Source organism: Ornithorhynchus anatinus, chromosome 2 (assembly GCF_004115215.2).
Source record: "Ornithorhynchus anatinus isolate Pmale09 chromosome 2, mOrnAna1.pri.v4, whole genome shotgun sequence".
In the NCBI taxonomy this organism is placed as follows: Eukaryota; Metazoa; Chordata; class Mammalia; order Monotremata; family Ornithorhynchidae; genus Ornithorhynchus; species Ornithorhynchus anatinus.
Window position 1 is genome coordinate 111,761,966 of NC_041729.1, and position 21,109 is coordinate 111,783,074.

The 21,109-nt window shown below is 44.6% G+C and overlaps 1 protein-coding gene and 1 non-coding gene across 5 annotated transcripts in view; one reads left to right on the forward strand and one right to left on the reverse strand.

Annotated features, from left to right (window-relative positions):
- The window catches only part of IL1R1 (interleukin 1 receptor type 1), a 75,885-nt gene extending 62,165 nt beyond the window's left edge, over positions 1-13,720 (reverse strand). For 2 of the 4 annotated variants that reach the window (XM_029058376.2, XM_029058377.2), the window contains exon 1: positions 13,437-13,720. The gene's annotated coding sequence lies outside the window, so the exon portion shown is untranslated. Of the gene's footprint in view, positions 1-10,903; positions 11,213-13,436 lie in introns of those variants that run through there. The other 2 variants (XR_003756943.2, XM_029058380.2) reach the window with 2 other exon arrangements.
- On the forward strand, positions 2,903-3,040 carry LOC114809531. The gene has a single exon (XR_003757310.1). It is a non-coding gene; the product is annotated as a small nucleolar RNA SNORA7 (small nucleolar RNA).
- Positions 13,721-21,109: the final 7,389 nt, after the last annotated feature.

A 21,109-nucleotide genomic window follows, 5' to 3' on the forward strand; every position in this document is an offset into this window, starting at 1 on the left:
TCAATGGTCTCTATTCCACTTTAATTATCTTAACTTTTCAGATCCCTTTGACAATGTAGACCAATTCCTTCTCCTGAAAATAATATCCAACTTTGGCTTCACTGACAGTATCCTCTCCTCATTCTCCTCCTATCTCTCCAGCCCCTTCTTTTCAGGATGTTTTGCAGGACCCTCCTCTGCCTCCCACTCTAAAACTGGGAGTCCCTCATGGTTCATTTCTGGGTCCCTTCCTATTCTCCATCTTTACCACTCCCTTGGAAAATTTTTTTGCTCCCATGGCTTCAAATACTATCTCTATGTGGATAATTCCAAAATCTACCACTCCAGCCCAGACCTCTCTCCCTCTTTGCAGTCAATCAATCATATTTATTGAGCACTTACTGTGTGAAGAGCAATATACCAAGTGCTTGGGGGAGTACACTGTAAGAGAGAAGCAGTGTGGCCTAGTAGAGCAAACCCAGGGACTTGGAGTTAGATGGACCTGGATTATAATCCCAGCTCTGCCACTTGTCTGCTGTGTGACCTTGGGCAAGTTACTTTACTTCTCTGTGCCTCAGTTACCTCATCTGTAAAATGGGGATTAAGACTGTAAGCCCATGTGGGAGTATGGACTGTGTCCAACCGGATTAGCTTGTATCTACCCTGGTTCTCAGTACAGTGTCTGGCACATAGTAAACACTTAACAAAAAACATTAAAAAAAACCCTGGAATACACATTCCCTACCCACAGCGACCTTATGGTCTCACATTTCCTCCTGCCTTCAAGACATTTCTACTTGGTTATGCCACATTTGTTATGTGAACTTGGACAAGTCACTTAACTTCTCTGTGACTCATGGAAAATAAGGCTGTGAGCCCCATGTAAACATGGACCAGTCAATCAGTCAACGTATTTACTGAGCACTTGCACTGTACTAAGCACTTGGGAGACTACAATATAATAGTAAACAGACACATCCCCTGCTCACAACGAGCTTAGAGTCTAGAGGGAGAAACAGACATTAATATAAAAAAAAATTACAGATATGTACTTAAGTGTTGTGGGGCTGGGATGGGGGATGAATAAAAGGAGCAAGTCAGGGTAACACAGAAAGGAGTGAGAGAAGAGGAAAGGAGGGCTTAGTCAGGGAAGGCCTTACGGATTCCAGAAGAGGAAAAAAAATAAACCTTCTCTTATCTTCTCTTCCCTTTCTCATCCCCACTTCTCCCTGGTTGTATTGCTTATATTGCTGACACTTCCAATTTAACACATCCGAAACAGAACTCTTCTTCCCACCCAAACCCTGCCCTCCCCAAGTCTGCCCTATCACTCTAGATAACACCAGTATCCTCCCTGTCTCACAAGTTCTTACCCTTGGTATTATCCTCAATTTATCCCTCTCATTCAACCCATATAATCTGCCACCAAAACTGGATCTACCCTCACAACCCTGTGCTCAATCCATCCTTTCCTCTCTCCATCCAAACTGCTTCAACCCATATAATCTCCCACCAAAACTGGATCTACCCTCACAACCCTGTGCTCAATCCATCCTTTCCTCTCTCCATCCAAACTGCTCTAAGCCAAGCACTTATCCTATCCTACTTTGACTACTATATCAGCCTCCTCACTGACCTTCTTGACTCCTGATTCTCCCTACTCAAGTCCTGTCTTTACTTTGCTGCCTGGATCATTTTTCTAAACATTTAGTTCATATCTCCGCACTCCTCAAAAACCTCTAGTGGTTTCCATCCACATCTGCATCAAAGAAAAACTCCTTGCCATCACCTTTAAGGCACTCAATCAGATGTCCTCTCCTCCCTTATATCAATGATTTCCTACTACAACCCAGTCCACACACTTTCTTCCTCAAGTTACTCACTTGTACCTCAATCTCGTCTATTTCTCCACTGACCCCTTGCCTACATTCATTCAGTCATATTTATTGAGCACTTACTATGTGCAGAGCACTGTACTAAGCACTTGGAATGTACCCTTTGATCCTCCCTTCCTCCTCTCTCGCCCCGCTCCGGCCTATTCTTCACTCCGCTGCCCGGCTCATCTTCCTGCAGAAACGATCTGGGCATGTCACTCCCCTCCTTAAACAACTCCAGTGGTTGCCTATCAACCTCCGCTCCAAACAAAAACTCCTCACTCTAGGCTTCAAGGCTCTCCATCACCTTGCCCCTTCCTACCTCTCCTCCCTTCTCTCTTTCTACCGCCCACCCCGCACGCTCCGCTCCTCTGCCGCCCACCTCCTCACCATCCCTCGGTCTCGCCTATCCCGCCGTCGACCCCTGGGTCACGTCCTCCCGCGGTCCTGGAACGCCCTCCCTCCTCACCTCCGCCAAACTGATTCTCTTTCCCTCTTCAAAACCCTACTTAAAAATCACCTCCTCCAAGAGGCCTTCCCAGACTGAGCTCCTCTTCCCCCTCTACTCCCTCTGCCATCCCCCCTTTACCTCTCCGCAGCTAAAGCCTCATTTTCCCCTTTTCCCTCTGCTCCTCCACCTCTCCCTTCCCATCCCCACAGCACCGTACTTGTCCGCTCAACTGTATATATTTTCGTTACCCTATTTATTTTGTTAATGAAATGTACATCGCCTTGATTCTATTTAGTTGCCATTGTTTTTACGAGATGTTCTTCCCCTTGACACTGTTTAGTGCCATTGTTCTTGTCTGTCCGTCTCCCCCGATTAGACTGTAAGCCCGTCAAACGGCAGGGACTGTCTCTATCTGTTGCCGACTTGTTCATCCCAAGCGCTTAGTACAGTGCTCTGCACATAGTAAGCGCTCAATAAATACTATTGAATGAATGAATGAATCCTTTTGGTCTGGAACTTCCTCCCCCTTTAGATTTTAACAGACCACCACTATCCCCAACTCCTTCCCCCTTCATATTTAACAGACCACAACTTTCCCACCCTCGCAGGGTCGCACCTGGAGAGTTTCCACTACTCTGCCAGTCTCGACTACGGGAGGGAGAGTCAAGCAGAGGCAGACCCATTCCATTTCTAGCTTGGCCAGTGGCTAGCGAGTGGAAGGCAATCTGCTACAAGTCAAGACTCCCCTGTGCTGGGCCACAGCGGCATGGGAGAGAGTTGAAGGAGTAATAATAATGATAATAATGTTGGTATTTGTTAAGCGCTTACTATGTGTAGAGCACTGTTCTAAGCGCTGGGGTAGACACAGGGTAATCAGGTTGTCCCACATGAGGCTCACAGTTAATCCCCATTTTACAGATGAGGTAACTGAGGCACAGAGAAGTTCATTCATTCAATAGTATTTATTGAGCGCTTACTATGTGCAGAGCACTGTACTAAGCGCTTGGAATGAACAAGTCGGCAACAGATAGAGACAGTCCCTGCTGTTTGACGGGTTTACAGTCTAATTGGGGGAGATGATTTAAGTGACTTGCCCACAGTCACACAGCTGCCAAGTGACAGATCGAGGATTTGAACCCATGACCTCTGACTCCCAAGCCCGGGCTCCTTCCACTGAGCCACGCTGCTTCTCTAGACTCAAGCTTATTGTGCAGAAGGAGGCAATGGTAAAACACTTTCGTATTCTTACCAAGAAAACTCTATGGATACACTACCAGAATGATTGCAGATAGAGGTGGGGCGTTCTGGGAGAGATGTGTCCATGGTGTCTCTATGGGTCAGAGATGACTCGACAGCATAAGACAAGACAAGACCACTTTCCCCACCATCAAAGCTTAATTAAAATCACATCTCCAACAGGCTATTCCTGATTAATCCCTCGTTTCACCTATTCCTTCTCCCTTCAGCCCTTCTGCATCGCCTATGATCTTGGAACTGCACCCTTTAAGCATTTAATAGTCACTCCACCCTCAATCCCACAGCACTTATATACATATCATTTATTTATTTATTTATTTATTTATTTATTTATTTATTTACTTATTCATTTATTTATTCATTTATTTATTTATTTATTTATTTGTTTATTTATTTATTTATGTCAATACCTGTGACCCCTTCTAGACTGTAAGCTTCTTTTGGGCAGCAAACATTTCCACAAACTCTGTTGCATTGTACTCTCCCAAGTGTTTAGTACAGTACTCTGCACACAGGAAATGCTCAATAAAGCATCATCCATCATCTTGCTCCCTCCTACCTCACCTCGCTAATCTCTTTCTACAACCCAGCCTGCACACTTCACTCCTCTGATGCTAACCTTCTCACTGTGCCTCAATTTCACCTGTCTTGCCGCCAACCCCTGGCCCACATCCTACCTTTGGCCTGGAATGTCCTCCCCCCTCAAATCTGCCAGACAATTACTCTCCCCATCTTCAAAGTTTACTGAAGACACATCTCCAAGAGGACTTCCCAGTCTAAGCCCCACTTTTCCTCAGCTCCCACTTCCTTCTGTGTTGCCCTGACTTGCTCTCTTTGCTCTTGCCCCCCTCTCCCAGCCCCATAGCACTCATGCATATATGTGTAATTTTATTTATTTATATTGATGTCTCTTTATTTGTATTGATGTCTCTTTCCCCCCATCTCTAGACTGTGAACTCACTGTGGGCAGGGACTGTCACTGTTTCTTGTTGCACTGTACATTCCCAAGTGCTAAGTACAGTGCTCTGCACACAGTAAGCACTTAATTAATACGATTGAATGAATGACTGAATACCATTGATTGATTGATTGACTAATTGACTGTTTGATTTACCTAGACCTTTCCTCTTTTCTTCTGAAAGTTGAAAAGCTATAATAAGAGTAGGGATAGCAATGGGCCCTGATTTTCCAAGGACAACAGCAGCTGGTTTGGACCCAGGGACTCCTCCTGGGTTGAAAGGATCAGGCCTCAGTGTTAGTGGCAAAGCTGCATTAATAACAGTGCTACTTTCCTCTCCCTGTTCTCCAGTCCCAGGAAAAGACCAGGATAGAGCTGCCTATCTGGGAGCATGCAAGGTAAAGGGGAGATCAAATAGGTTTTCCTCCATCCTTTCCAACTCTGCTCGAAGCTGCTACCTTTCAGAAAACCTATCCAGACTATGCCCACATGACTCTGTTGAGTACTGAGCACGTGGAAAAATACAACAGAGCAGAGTTGTCAGACACATTCCCTGCCCACTGGGACCTTACAATCTAGAGGGGGAGTCAGACACTAATAGAAATAAATTGCTATATGTACATAAGTGCTATGGGGCTGAGGGAGGGGTGATTAAAGAGTACACATTCATTATATAGTATTTTTTGAGTGCTTACTATGTACAGAGCACTGTACTAAGTGCTTGTATAAGGGAGAGGGAATAGGGGAAATGAGAGCTTGACTGGGGAGAGTCTCCTGGAGATGTAATTTTTAATAAGGCTTTGAAAGTGGGGAAAGTGACGGTTTGTCAGATATAATAATAATAATAATAATAATAATAATGTTGGTATTTGTTAAGCGCTTACTATGTGCCGAGCACTGTTCTAAGCGCTGGGGTAGACATAGGGGAATCAGGTTGTCCCACGTGGGGCTCACAGTCTTAATCCCCATTTTACAGATGAGGGAACTGAGGCACAGAGAAGTTAAGTGACTTATGGGAGCTCCAAGCCAGCAGCAGAATGTGGGCAAGGGGTAGATGGAGTGATAGATGAGATCAAGATTGGTGTTAGTGAAGTTAGCAGCTGGGTTGCAGTAGGAAATCAGTAAGGAAAGATAAGAGGGGGCATGGTGATTGAGTGCTTTGAAGCTATGGTCTTCTCTTTCCCTCCTCATTCTCTCTCGGCACTCTGTGAACTGGGGCTTCCTTGATCCTCTTATATTCTTTTGAGATGTTTATGAATATACTGGCTAGATATTTGAAGCTGGTGTTTCAATATGGTGCTTAAATATTAGAGAAGCAGCGTGGCTCAGTGGAAAGAGCACAGGCTTGGGAGTCAGAGGTCACTGGTTCAAATCCCGGCTCTGCCACTTGTCAGCTGTGTGACTGTGGGCAAGTCACTTAACTTCTCTGTGCCTCAGTTATCTCATCTGTAAAATGGGGATTAAGACTGTGAGCCTCACATGGGACAACCTGATTACCCTGTATCTACCCCAGCGTTTAGAACAGTGCTGTGCACATAGTAAGTGCTCAACAAATACCAATATGTGACTTTGGTAGACAGTGGTCACTCTGGTTGATGTGCTTCTACCACTTGCCTCTTCAGACAGGGCTTTTCATTGCTTAGAATCTTAGCAGAACCTTGTTCTAGCACTTTGGTTACTGAGAACTAGGGAGGTGCTCAAAAATATCAACCACAGGAGGGCTAATCCTTGGACCAGGGTAAGTGCAGGGAAAACATTTTCCCAAGCCTTCCTATTATTACCAAACAGGTAATAATAATAATGTTGGTATTTGTTAAGCGCTTACTATGTGCCGAGCACTGTTCTAAGCGCTGGGGTAGACATAGGGGAATCAGGTTGTCCCACGTGGGGCTCACAGTCTTGATCCCCATTTTACAGATGAGGGAACTGAGGCACAGAGAAGTTAAGTGACTTGCCCAAAGTCACACAGCCGACAAGTGGCAGAGCTGGGATTCGAACTCATGAGCCCTGACTCCAAAGCCCATGCTCTTTCCACTGAGCCACGCTGCTTCTCTAACAGGTGTTCAGAGTGCCACCACTCCAGGGCTCAGGCCTTGAATCTCTGAGAAATATCACCACACACCACCCCCAATTATATGTTCAGGCTCAGAGCCAGAAGTCACCAATTCCAGAACTTGTTTTTCTGGATTAAAAAACGTCATTCACATATGTACATTTGTGTTTGTTCTGCCTCCCCTTCAAATCAAGAGCTTCTTAAAGGCAGGAATTTCAGGGAAAATTATTTTTACTTCCTTTGTAACTCCCCCACTGCCTACCAGCTTTGCTCAGTGGAAGGAGCCCAGGCTTGGGAGTCAGAGGTCATGGATTTGAATTCTGGCTCCGCCGCTTGTCAGCTGTGTGACTTTGGGCAAGTCACTTAACTTCCCTGTGCCTCAGTTTCCTCATCTGTAAAAGGGGGATTAAAACTGTGAGCCCCACGTGGGACAACCTGATTACCTTGTATCTCCTAGCGCTTAGAACAGTGCTTTGCACTAGGTAAGCGCTTAACAAATACCACCATTATTATTATTACCACGAGGCTTGGTTTGTCCCACTGGATGCTCAGTGGTGTGGACTGGAATCTACAAGCATGGCCTAGTGGTATAAGCATGGGCTTGGGAGTCAGAGGACATGGGTTCTAAATCTGGATCCACCACTTGTCTGCTGTATGACCTTGGGCAAGTCACTTAACTTGTCTGTGTCTCAGTTACCTCATCTGTAAAATGGGGATTAAGACTATAAGCCCCATGCGGGACAGGGACTGTGTCCAACCCGATTATCTTGTATCTACCCCAGCATTTAGAACACTTCTTGGCATATAGTTTTTAGCACTTAAAAATACTATTATCATTATTATTATTATTATTAGAATTCCTGGAGTATCACTGAGGGACAGACAAAAGATTTTTCAGTTCTCTCCTGATCCTTGTATGTGGACTCTCTGACCCTAATTCCATCTCAAGATCATTCCTCCAGTTGCCCTCCAAGCTGTTTACTTGTATGACACTGTAGCAAAGGAAACCGTTTAGTGGGGATTTTTCTCTTTAGCTTTTGAACGACCTTGAGAATGGGACCATGTCTTCTCTATCTTTTTTTCAGTAGTATTTATTAAGTATCTATTATATGCCAGGAACTGCATTAAACACTGGGGCAGGTACAAGCTTAATTAGGTTAGACATGGTCCATGTCCCACAGTGGGGCTCACGTAATCCCCATTTTACAAATGAGGTAACAGACACAGAGAAGTGACTTGATCACATAACAGACAAGTGGTGGAGCCGGAATTAAAAACCAGGTCCTTCTGACTCCCAGGCCCAAACTCTATACATTAGGCCATACTGTATCTTTATGTTCTATAGCTGGTATAGAACCTTGCATGTTAGACCCTGGAGAAGCAGCATGGCCTAGTGGAAAGACCCCAGGCTCAGGGGAGTCAGGAGACTTGGTTTCTAATCTCAATTCTGCCACTTGCCTGCTGCATGACCTCAGGCAAGTCACTTCACTTCTCTGTGCCTCAGTTTTCTCACTGGTAAAACTGGAATTTAATAGCAGGTCTCTACTTATAACTGTGAGCTTGCGTAGGACAGGGACCATGCCTGACCTGAATATCTTGTACTGATTCCAGGGTTTAGTATGGTACTTGGCACATGGTAAGCATTTAACAAATACCACATTATTATTGTAATCATTATTATTATTATCATTATCATTATTAGATGCTTAATAATTTTTCCATAGGGAGGACTGTAGGCTACCCCTATGAGGACGGATGTGTGAATACCCCTGGATGTTGTATGTTTTGGGGAGCAGACTGCCCCATGAGGTTTTACCTCAACACAATGCACCCATCTTGGTGACTGCCATTACCTAGGGAAACTGAAAGTGTCCAGAGCCAAGAGAAAAAGGATCCAGTGGACGGAGGGAACCATCAGGAAGCTGGTGGCCCAGCCATTCCCTGGAAATGCTAACAGAAGGTGAAGAGGACTTCCCTCTGACCTCTTCCCATACTCCCCACCTCCCACCCAAACACGCACACGTCAAGAACCATCCACAGTCTAGGAGTAAGGTCCCAGATACCTGCTCTAGTACAGAGTATTGGTGTGGGGCTCCACTACTCTTCAGTTGCAAATAAGCCCGCCTGATTCAGAGGGACACAGATTGATATCCTAAGCCTGACAAGAGGCAGGCAGAGGGCATTTAGGGATGTGTGAGAGAGAGGGCGTCAGGGATGCCTGCTCAAGGACTCTGTCAAGTAAGCTTGTTGTGGTTAGGGAATGTGTCCTTTTATTGTTGTTTGGTATTCTCCCAAGTGCTTAGTATGGTGCTCTGCACACAGTAAGCACTCAATATATATGATTCAATGAATGAAGCAGAAACAGTGTGGCTCATTGGAAAGAGCAAGGGCTTAGGAATCAGAGGTCATGGGTTCTAATCTCAGCTCTGCCACCTAGCAGCTGTGTGACTTTGGGCAAGTCACTTAACTTCTTGGTGCCTCAGTTACCTCATCTGTAAAATGGGGATTAAGACTGTGAGCCTCAAGTGGGACAACCCGATTACCCTGTATCTACTCCAGTGCTTAAAACAGTGCTCAGCACATAGTAAGTGCTTGACAAATACCAACATTATTATTATTATGAATGAAAGAATGAAAGCCTGCATTTTCTTAACCATGAGACTCACTGGGTGCAAAATAAACTTTACTAATCCTCATCTGTGACAGCTGTCTATGGACTTCAAGTCCATAAGACTTGAATATGGAACAGGGAAATCGCCACTGGCTGGGAAGTCCTTCAAGATCTAAAGAGAGGACAGGAGGTAAACTCCCCAACTCATTTTGCTGCTGAGAAACAGAATGGGTCATTAGCTGCTGCTGAATTTTCACTTCTGGGCTCAGGGTGGGATTGGAAATTTACATGCTTATTTCCCTATGAATCAAGCAGAATAATGACAGTAGTTGTGGCATTTGCTAAACCCCTGCTTCATGCCAAGAATGTGTTAAGCTCTAGGGCATTCAGCCATAATCAGATCGGATAACAGTCCTTGTCATTCATTCATTCATTCAATCGTATTTATTCAGCGTTTACTGTGTGCAGAGCACTGTACCAAGCACTTGGGACAGTACAATGCAATAATAGACATATTCCCTAACCACAATGAGATTAGTCTAGAGGGGGCAGAGACAGAAATGGGGCCCACAGTCTAAGAAACCTTTTACCTTTGACTTCAAGGTTCCCCACCAGCGCTCTCCATTTTACATATCGGCAGACTTCACCTACTACTCACCATCTCACACCCTTTGCTTCCTCCAAGTTTCCATACCCCAAGGGACAGAGATCACGTCTAATTCCCACTTTCACATTCTTCCCCAGCACTTGGTATAGTGTCTACACAGCAAAAGCACTTGATAAATATTATTAATACTACTACTACTCATCTTTTAATTGTTCCCTGCTTTTGACTCTCTCACCTCTGACCTTTCATTCATACTGTGCCCATCCCTCACTTAACCCCATGAATTTGGAACCCTCTTCTACCTATGTTCAAAGGTCTCTGAAAATCCAACGTCCTCCAGGAAGCTTAATCCAAATTGATTCACCAAACCTCAAGTCACATCAATTCAAAAGCCTTCCTTAGCATTTATGTATATGTTTAAATACATTCCCGGTACTTCTGTATAATCAAGTATATATTTAGCTATTCATTCAACTATTTAATCCTGACTTTTTCATGTTGCTGCCTGTTTTATCCTTGTTCTTCCTCCTGATCCTTCTATTTGTAAGTAATTTATGTCTGCATGTCTACCCATTTTAGATTTCAAGCCCCCAAGGTCAGGGACCACTCTACTTTCCCAAGGGTCTAGTGCAGTGCTTTGCACCTGGTAGACACTCAATAAATACTATTGATACTAAATAGTATAAGTCAATCAATAAATAAATAATAAATAAATAGTAAATAGATAAATAAATGAATACTATTGATTCCTTGATTAATGAAATTACTTTGGTGGTTCCTCTCTTCATTCATTCAATCATATTTATTGAGTGCTTACTGTGTGCAGAGCACTGTACTAAGCACTTGGAAAGTACAATTCAGCAACAAATAGAGACAATCCCTGCCCAACAATGGGCTCACAGTCTAGAAAGAGGGAGAATTATTCTCTTTAAATCACTGCATTTCTCAAAAAGGGTCAGGAGCCATTGGTTCCATGGAGCAATGATGCCTTGCTGACTGTTTCCCCTAGACTCAAGGGCTCTGCCACTAGACAGGGCAGGGTCTCCTAAAGTACCAATTCGCCGACCCCTAAGGATGTCCCTCAGGGGACATAGGCATTGACTTTTCACTTACTTCAGGTTTGGCCCGGTGAATGTATGTCCCTTCGAAGTATTCAGCAGACTGGACACCAAAATTCTTCTAAATAGTCTAATAGCTATTGTTCAGTACTGATGTAACTCCTCGGTGCACTCATTCACTGAAGTCCCAGCCATAGCAACTTAGCCCTACCTAAGCCATGGGAACGCAGAGAACTCGTATCTCAGAGGTCTTCCTTCTGGCAGCCTTTTGTGAGCTTGACCCGCTTCCTGAGCAAATGAGACTTTTTCAATCCCTGCCCAGCAACTCCCTCTCTTCCTTTTATGATTTATCCCTAGCTGAGTGGTGGCTTATTTTACCTTCCACTCATCTTAAAAGGGATGTGAACACGGGTGCACACACAAGCAGAATTATATATGCAGTAGGAGTGTTCTCTGGGTCACTGCCTCTAGACCTCAGAGACAGTTTCCAGGCAGTGATTGGCTGGGTGGGGTTGGACCCAGAGCAGGGCGAAGAGGGAGGACAGAGAAAGGAGGAACAACAACTGAAGGGAAAAGGATGGGCAGGGGAGACAAGAGGGCCAGAGTCTAAGAGTCTGGAGCCACCTAGATAACCCCTGGAGAAGGAATTTGACAGGCTGTCTGGGCTGGAAAAGGAGTATGGACCAGGGCACAGACCGCTACAAGAGCAGGAGTGCACGGGAGTTTCTCCACAAGTACCCAGGATCAAACCAGGTATTTCTGTTAGAATAGCCTACATTTCAAGTTTCATTTGGATAGGGCACAGCCCCGGGAATCAGAAGGTCATGAGTTCTGATCTCAGTTCTGCCCCTTGTCCACTGTGTGACTTGGGACAGGTCACTTAACTTCTCTGTGCCTCAGTTACCTCATCTGTAAAATGGAGAGTGAGACTGTGAACCTCACGTGGGACAGGGACTGTGTCCAACCCTATTTGCTGGTATCTACCCCAGTGCTTAGTACAGTGGCTGGTACCTAGTAAACACTTAACAGATACCGCAATTATTATTCAACCAAGGTCCTGAGTCTAGCAGAAAATTTTAATCCAATAGGAAAGTTCCACCCATCTCCTGCACCCCTCCCCTCCCAGCCCTTGGTTCTATCTATATCAGTAGCATTAGCTACTGGGGGCTGCCTATCCTGGGCAGAGGGATGGAGGGTTGCTGAGGTTGTCTTATTCAGCAGCCTTTCCCAGCTGATTCTCAATGGATAAGAGCCCCAGAAAGCAAAGGGTGAGGGAAACTTAGGGAAAATGAGAGACCTTTGCTTTTTTCTGATTACATTCTTTCCTCTACTACTCACCTCTCATCTCTTTCTCCTCTTTTCTATTTTACCAATATACTCACATGTACACACACTCTCTCCCTCTCCCCGCTCCGCACCCCGCCTTTCAACAGGGAGGGCAGAGGCAGTGGAGATTATGGGAATCCATAATGGGCTCTGCCCAGAGCTTCTCTGGAACTGAGAGTCACCATCTAGCCATTCAGAAAGATATGACACTTTCCATATAATGGACAATAACTATTACTAGGATTTATTAGATGCTTACTACATGGCAAGCATTGAGATAGATATGAGATTATCAGACACTACAGTGTGCTAAGAGAGATCTTATCTCTATTCTTTATGACAAAGAAGCAGAGAATCTCTAGAGTGGTTGTGACTTGTCCAACATTACCCAGAAGGCCAGTGGCCAAGCTCCAGCAAGATTCCCAGCAGATTCCCAGTCCCTTGAACTTTCTACTAGAAAGACAGAAGTCTGACCTATTTGACGTCTTTGTTCCAGAGCAAAAAGCTCTGTGTACCAACCAAAGCCCCAGGGCATATATTCCTTCCTAGGAGTAGTGGGTCCTTTTTCAAATACCTTGGGGATTTTTTGCAAGAAGTTCATCTGACCTGAAATAAGGCACCTCATTTTGAAAGTATAAAAGCGGCTTCAGTGATTTACTTGAAGTCAAAAAGCTCATCAGTGATATTGCTGAAAAGGCCATCTCTGCTTTTCATCTCTGGGAATCACATTTTTAAATGGCATTTTTGAACTGCTTACTATATGCCATGCACTGTGCTAAGCACTGAGGTAGATACCAGCTAATCAGGTTGGACACAGTCCATGTCCTCCATAAGGCTCATAGTGTTCTTCCCCATTTTACATTTGAGGGAACTGGGGCACAGAGAAGTTAAGTGGTTTGCCCAAGATCACATAGCAGACAAGTGGCAGAGTCCAGACTGGAACCCATCCCCATGCTCTTTCCATTAAGCCACACTACTCCTAATTTTGATTAAAGTATAAATGACACCAGTAGGGACATAGAACAAATAACGCTGTTCAAACTTCTCTTAACACAGCATTCAACTTAGTTTACATCTCTTCAAGCCATGCACTAAGCCTGTTCATAAGTAAGAAAGAGGAGTATCTCTGGGGAGATAAATTCCTTATGAGAAAAGAGAAGCAAAGAGCACCAAACAGAAGTGATCGTCAACAAGTAACCTAAAGAGAAAGTAAAAATTGCTGATGTTAAAAAAATTAAAATCTGCCAAAGCAAGTGTCTTACCATCAAGATCCTTCACAGCAGGACAGCAGGCAAGTATCATCCTCTTCAGCATTTGGAAGACAAGCACAGCCTCCTGAAACTCCCTCAAGTGAAGACTGCTAAATTGAATGCTACAAGAAAAAATGCATGTTGATAAAGTGTACTGAAAAAACCTTCCTCAGCACTCGATTAAGTTTCAAATTTTCTTTTTCCAAAGATAAAAGACTTGTTCTTCTGGAACATAAATGTAGTTCACTGTTGCAAGTCAGGTCTCCTTATCAAAGGCAGGGACTGAAATTAGGGAGAAAAGGTCTTCTGTTGATAACTGTGTTTACTCAGTGCTGTTGGTCCCTGAATCCTCCAGGATCAGCAAGGTTCAGGAAGTCTGAACAGGAAACTTGGATCTGGGCCTGCTGCCACAGACATTCAGAGACTGGCCAACAAGTTGCAAAACTAAAGTGCTTTTCAGTGCACATTAACCAACTAAACTGCACAGATATGTGCAGCTTTTTTTTTTTTTTTTACCAAATTGACTTTATACTAATCTTGAGCAGGATTTGAGAGTTCACAACTCGTCATTTGCACAGCGGTTCATGTTTCAGGTCTGCAGCTACTTTTCAACCGTCTCAGAACAACCTCCCAGACTTAAAAACCAACTTTTTTTTAATGAGTGCTTTTAAATCGCAGATCTGGGGAAATATCTCCAAATCCAAACACATCCTTCATTTTGAAGGTCTTTTACCTTTTGGGAAGCCGTGTACTTGGAAGAGAGGGAATCTAAGAAATATAGTCTCAGCTTGTCCTGGATATAGGGTGGGCAGTGACAGACAGCACTCCAAAAATCAGCCCCCAAAACCCATTTGACATCAAACAAGCTATGCTAGCAAACAACGAAATATGATTACCTGTGCTTTATTCTGCTAAAAATAATCCAGCCCATTTGGACCCTTTTATTCACCCTGCATCAGACCCACAGCACTTACGTACATATCTGTAATTTATTTATTTATATTAATATCTGTCTCCCCATCTAGACTGTAAGCTCACTGTGGGCAGGGAATGTGTCTACCAACTCTGTTATGTTGTACTCTCCCAAGTGCTTAGTACAGGGCTCTGCACACAATAAGCGCTCAATAAATACAACTGATTGATTGATGTCACCCAGCTGCCATTTTGCAGAAGTCCACTCAATCAGGTTTAACCTACTGCTGCATAGGGAGACTCTGTGCTGAGAATTTTAAAACGGACACAAAAATTTCTGATACTGTTTTAGAACTGAACAGGAGACAGACCAGCTGAAAAATGGATTGTTTGGGTTAGAACCTGAGCCCCATGGGGGACCAGGGACTGTGTCTGACCTGACTGATCTGTAGCTATCCCAGCTCTTAGATTAGTGCTTCTCATTTAGTAAATTCTCAGTAAAAATGGTAATAATGGTAATAATGATACTGATACTGGACCTCTGACCACACTCCAGATAGGAGAAGAGTGCATGGGGTTGAGGTAACTGTAAGTTTATGTATGAATCCAGTGTTTTGCTATTCCTAAAACTGCTATGGTAGAACTGTCTTTAGAACATCTGGCTCCAACCCTGTCCTCCTTTCCCAGAAGCACCCCCATCCCCTCTTCCCTACCCAAAGCCCCTATTAGCTCACTCCAATACAACCCCCCCACACCTTGTACTGCCCCCTGCCCCATGACCTCAGCCAACTCCCACTCCATCACTGGAAAGTTTCCCTTCATCCTTGACCTGCTGACCCAATCCCTGCTCCTCCTCATCATCAATGAAACACGGCTCTCCCCACATAACACTGTCTCCCCTGACACTCTCTCCAGAGGAGCCTCATCTTCTCTCACTCTACAAAACTCACTGGGAAAGATGGAAGAGTGGCTTCCTTCTTGCTACCCCATATGTCTTTCACACCATTCCATCACTCCCATCCCTCCATTTCCCTTTCTTTGTAGTCCAAATCATCTGCCTCTATCACCCACTTCAGGTACTTGTCATGGTCATCTATTGCTCCCCCCACCCCCAACCCCCTCCGGCAACTTTCTGAACCATTTTGATCCCTTTTTTCACATTTCTTCTCTGATTCTCCATTCCTATACTGATCCTTGAAGACTTCATTCATTCATTCAATTGTATTTATTAACCACTTACTATGTGCAGAGCACTGTATTAAGCACTTGGGAAAGTACTATACAACATAGCCATATCTAATACAAAGTATCAATATCCATGTGAATATTCCTGATGACCCTTCTGCTGCTCACTTCCTCTCACTCCTCAACTCTACTAACCTCCTGCTTTCTCCCACCTTATCCACTCACCAATTTGGACACGCACTCAATCTCATCATCTGTAGTCACTGTACAATCTCTACTCTCACCAACTCTGAAATCCCTCTATCTGACCACAACCTCCTCACCGGCCTTCTCTCCTATACACCCCCTCCCTGCAAATATGTCCTGTCCCACACAGATATCTCCAATCTGTTGACCTGCTCCAATTTTCTAAAGTCATAATGCCCTATTTGGCCTCCATACCCAAACTACCTTCTCTTGATGCACGAATTGAAGCACTCAACACTGCCCTCTCCAGTAAGCTCAACTCCCATGAACTCCAATGAGCTCAGTTGAGAATAATAATAATAGTAATTTTGGTATTTGTTAAGCGCTTACTATGTGCAGAGCACAGTTCTAAGTACTGGGGTAAATACAGGGTAATCAGGTTGTATCAGGTGAGGCTCACAGTCTTAATCCCCATTTTACAGATAAGGTAACTGAGGCACAGAGAAGTTAAGTGACTTGCCCACAGTCACACAACTGACAAGTGGCAGAGCTGGGATTCGAACCCATGACCTCTGACTCCCAAGCCTATCTTCTTTCCACTGAGCCATGTTGCTTCCCCTGTAGAAAAAGCCTGGCCCTAGGGGTCAGAGGACCTAGGTTCTAATCCTGTCTGCTGTGTAACCTTAGGTAAGTCACTTAACTTTTCTGTGCCTCCAGTTTCCTCAGTTATAAAATGGGGTCTAACACTGTGAGCCCCAGTTGGGACATGAACTGTGTCCAACCTGATTATCATGTATCTACTCAGTCCTTAGTAAAAAGCCTGGCACTTAGTAAGCACTTAACAAATGCTATTAATAAAAAAAAATAAAAAAACTCCCTCCTCCAAATTCCTTTCATTCATTCATTCAATAGTATTTATTGAGTGCTTACTATGTGCAGAGCACTGTACTAAGCTCTTGGAATGAACAAGTCAGCAACAGATAGAGACAGTCCCTGCCATTTGACAGGCTTACAGTCTAATCGGGGGAGACAGGCAGATAAGAACAATAGCTATAGAGTCAAGGGGAAGAACATCTCATAAAAACAATGGCAACTAAATAGAATCAAGGCAATGTACAGTTCATTAACAAAATAAATAGGGTAATGAAAATATATACAGTTGAGCAGACGAGTACAGTGCTGAGGGGATGGGACGGGAGAGGGGGAAGTGCAGAGGGAAATGCGGGGGAAAGAGGGTTTAGCTGCGGAGAGGTGAAGGGGGGCAGTAGAGGGAGTAGAGGGAGAAGGGGAGCTCAGTCTGGGAAGGCCTCTAGGAGGAGGTGAGTTTTAAGTAGGGTTTTGAAGAGGGGAAGAGAATTAGTTTGGCGGAGGTGAGGAGGGAGGGCATTCCAGGACCGCGGGAGGACGTGGCCCAGGGGTCGACGGCGGGACAGGCGAGACCGAGGAACGGTGAGGAGGTGGGCGGCAGAGGAGCGGAGCGTGCGGGCTGGGCAGTAGAAAGAGAGAAGGGAGGAGAGGTAGGAAGGGGCAAGGTGATGGAGAGCCTTGAAGCCTAGAGTGAGGAGTTTTTGTGTGGAGCGGAGGTTGATAGGCAACCACTGAAGGTGTTTAAGGAGGGGAGTGACATGCCCAGATCGTTTCTGCAGGAAACCACTGTAACACTTCTATGGTATGTTTCCTCCACTCATTCATTTATTCAATCGTATTTATTCAGCGCTTGCTGTTTGCAGAGCACTGTAGTAAGTGCTTGGAAAGTACAATTCAGCAATGAAGAGAGACAATCCCTCCCCCCAATGGGCTCACAGCCTGGGGACAGGGGAGGCAGACATCAGAACAAGTAAAGAGGCATCAATAGCATCAATAGTTCTTGTACATGAGCTGGAGAACAAGACAAGAAGAAATCTAGACATAAAGCTGAATTCATCCATCTATAATTCATCCTCACTTGCTTTTAATTCTGCCCTCTACTGCATCCAGCAACATTTTTCTCCATCCTTATTGACTCCTTTATCCAATGCCAGCTGTTTCAGATATTTAATTGCTTCTTTAAACCCCCTCTCCAGCCACCTCCAATATCTTTTAATAGAGAAGCAGCGTGGCTCAGTGGAAAGAGCATGGGCTTTGGAGTCAGAGGTCATGAGTTCGAATCCCAGCTCTGCCACTTGTCAGCTGTGTGACTGTGGGCAAGTCACTTAACTTCTCTGTGCCTCAGTTACCTCATCTGTAAAATGGGGATTAAGACTGTGAGCCCCACGTGGGACATCCTGATTCCCCTGTGTCTACCCCAGTGCTTAGAACAGTGCTCGGCACATAGTAAGCGCTTAATAAATACCAACATTATTATTATTATTTTCTTTTCCCTAATGATCTGATGAGGTACTCTCTTAAACAACTCCAGTGGTTCTTAAACAACTCCAGTGGTTGCCTATCGACCTCCGCTCCAAACAAAAACTCCTCACTCTAGGCTTCAAGGCTCTCCATCACCTTGCCCCTTCCTACCTCTCCTCCCTTCTCTCTTTCTACCGCCCAGCCCGCACGCTCCGCTCCTCTGCCGCCCACCTCCTCGCCGTCCCTCGGTCTCGCCTATCCCGCCGTCGACCCCTGGGTCACGTCCTCCCGCGGTCCTGGAACGCCCTCCCTCCTCACCTCCGCCAAACTGATTCTCTTTCCCTCTTCAAAACCTTACTTAAAAATCACCTCCTCCAAGAGGCCTTCCCAGACTGAGCTCCTCTTCCCCCTCTACTCCCTCTGCCATCCCCCCTTTACCTCTCCGCAGCTAAAGCCTCATTTTCCCCTTTTCCCTCTGCTCCTCCACCTCTCCCTTCCCATCCCCACAGCACTGTACCCGTCTGCTCAACTGTATATATTTTCGTTACCCTATTTATTTTGTTAATGAATTGTACATCGCCTTGATTCTATTTAGTTGCCATTGTTTTTATGAGATGTTCTTCCCCTTGATGCTGTTTAGTGCCATTGTTCTTGTCTGTCCGTCTCCCCCGATTAGACTGTAAGCCCGTCAAACGGCAGGGACTGTCTCTATCTGTTGCCGACTTGTTCATCCCAAGCGCTTAGTACAGTGCTCTGCACATAGTAAGCGCTCAATAAATACTATTGAATGAATGAATGAATGAATTAATAAAACTGAAACCATCAGATGTGATCTTCCTAAAATCTATCCCATGTCTATCTAGTCCCTCCCTCCTCCTCCCACTTCTTTGACTCTCCCATCTTTCCTGGGAGTATCTGAAGAGATTCTGCCTTTCAAAATCTATCCTCTCTACCTGCACCTCTGACTCCATCTCTTCTCACCTTATCCAAACACTTGACCCCTCCCATTTCACTCCTTGATCATCATCTTCAGCCATTCACTTTACAATCCCTTCTTTCCCACTGTTTGTAAACATGTTCCTGTATCCCTAAACCCTCCCATGACCCCACGACTCCCTCCAGCTATTGCCCTATCTCCCTCCTACCATTCCTTTCCAAACTCCTTGAGCAAGTTGTCTACATTTCCTCTTCTACAATTCTTTCTTTGAACCCCTCCAATCTGACTTTTGCCCCTTCACCCTTAAGAAACTGCTCTTTCAAAGGTCACAAATAATCTCCTTCTTGTCAGCTTCAGTGGGCTCTACTCCATCATAATCCTCTTTGACTTCTCAACTAGCTGTCTTAGACACTGTAGACCACCCCCTTTTCCTGGAAACATATCCAACCTTGACTTCACTAACACTGCTCTGTCCCAGTTCTGTTCATCTATCTTTGATGTTCCTCCTTCTGTTTCTCAGACTCCTCCTCTGCCTCCCATCCTCTAACTGTCGGAGTCCCTCAAGGCTCAATTCAGGGTCCCCTGCTATTCTCCATCTACACCCAAGGCAGCCTTGGAGAATTCATTCACTCCCATGGCTTCATTGATCAAATCAAAGCAGATGATTCCCAAGTCTACCTACCTAAATACTATTGAATGAACCTTTCCAACCCTGACCTTTTTCCTTCTTTGCAGTCTTACATTTCCTCCTGCCTTCAGGACATCTCTATTTTGATGTCCCACTGACAACTCAAATTTCACATATCCAAAACAAACCTCGTCTACCCAACCATACCTTGTCTTCCCTCTACATTTCCCGTCACTGCAGACAGAACTACAATCCTTCCTATGTCATAAACCTGTAATCTTGGTATTATCTTCCACTCATCTCTTTCATTCAACTCACATAGTCATTTTGTCACCAAATCCACCCCCTTCCTCTCCATCCAAACTACCACACTGATCCAAGCATTTATCATATCCTACTCTTTCAGTTTTTTCACTGACCTCACTGTCTCCTATCTCTCTCCCTCCAGTTCACACTTCACTCTGCTGTCTACATCATTTTTCAAAAAACTGTTCAGTGCATGTCTTACTTTCACCAAAAATCTCCAATGGTTGCCAATCTACCTCAACATCAAACAGAAACTCCTTACCATCAGCTTTAAAGAGTGCACTCAGCTCTCCCAGTCCTATCTTACCTTGTTGATTTCCTTCCATCACCCAGCCTGCAAACTTCGCACCAACAACCCCTACCTTCTCATATCTCATCCATCTTGCCACTGAGCCTTTGCCCACATTATCCCTCTGGCCTGGAACTTCCTCTCCCTTCATTTAAGGAAGACCACCACTCTCCCCATCTTCAAAGCCTTTTTAAAATCACATATCTACCAAGACACCTTGCCCTACTCTTTTCTCCTATTCCCTCCGCCTTCTGCATCACCTCTGTGGTTGGATCTGTGCACTTCAAGCACCTGATTGTTCACCTCACCCTCGACCCCACAGCACTTATATACATATCCGTAATTTATTTTAAACTCTCTCTCCCACTTTAGACTATAAGTTCCTGGTGGGCAGGGAACGTGTCTATCAATTCTGCTGTATTGTACTATCCAAGCACTTAGTACAGTGCTCTGCACACAGTAAGTGCTCAATAAATATTATTGATTGATTTATCAATTGAGAGAACCTTGAACAAATGGCAACCTGACCTAATTTCTGGAGACTCTAAGCAAACCAAAGTTTCACACAGAAAGTAACTTTTTCACTGGGGTCATTTATCTTAACCAAGATTTATATGTAAGCTCATTATGGGCAGGGAATGTGCCAGCTAATTCTGTTGTATTGTACTGTCCCAACTGCTTAGTACAGCACTCGCCACATAGTAAGCGTTCAATAGATACTATTGATTGAATGACTGTTTGATACGTAAGAAGCACACTTTTTCCATTTCAAATGAACATTCTAGATATACAAAATATATCATTTCAGTACAGACAGAGGTTCAGTTTAGCTAGGAATCCAAAGCACAGTATTAAGATACATACACATAAAGAGGAAACTATTGATCTAGATTCTTTCACTAGAGAAGCATGTC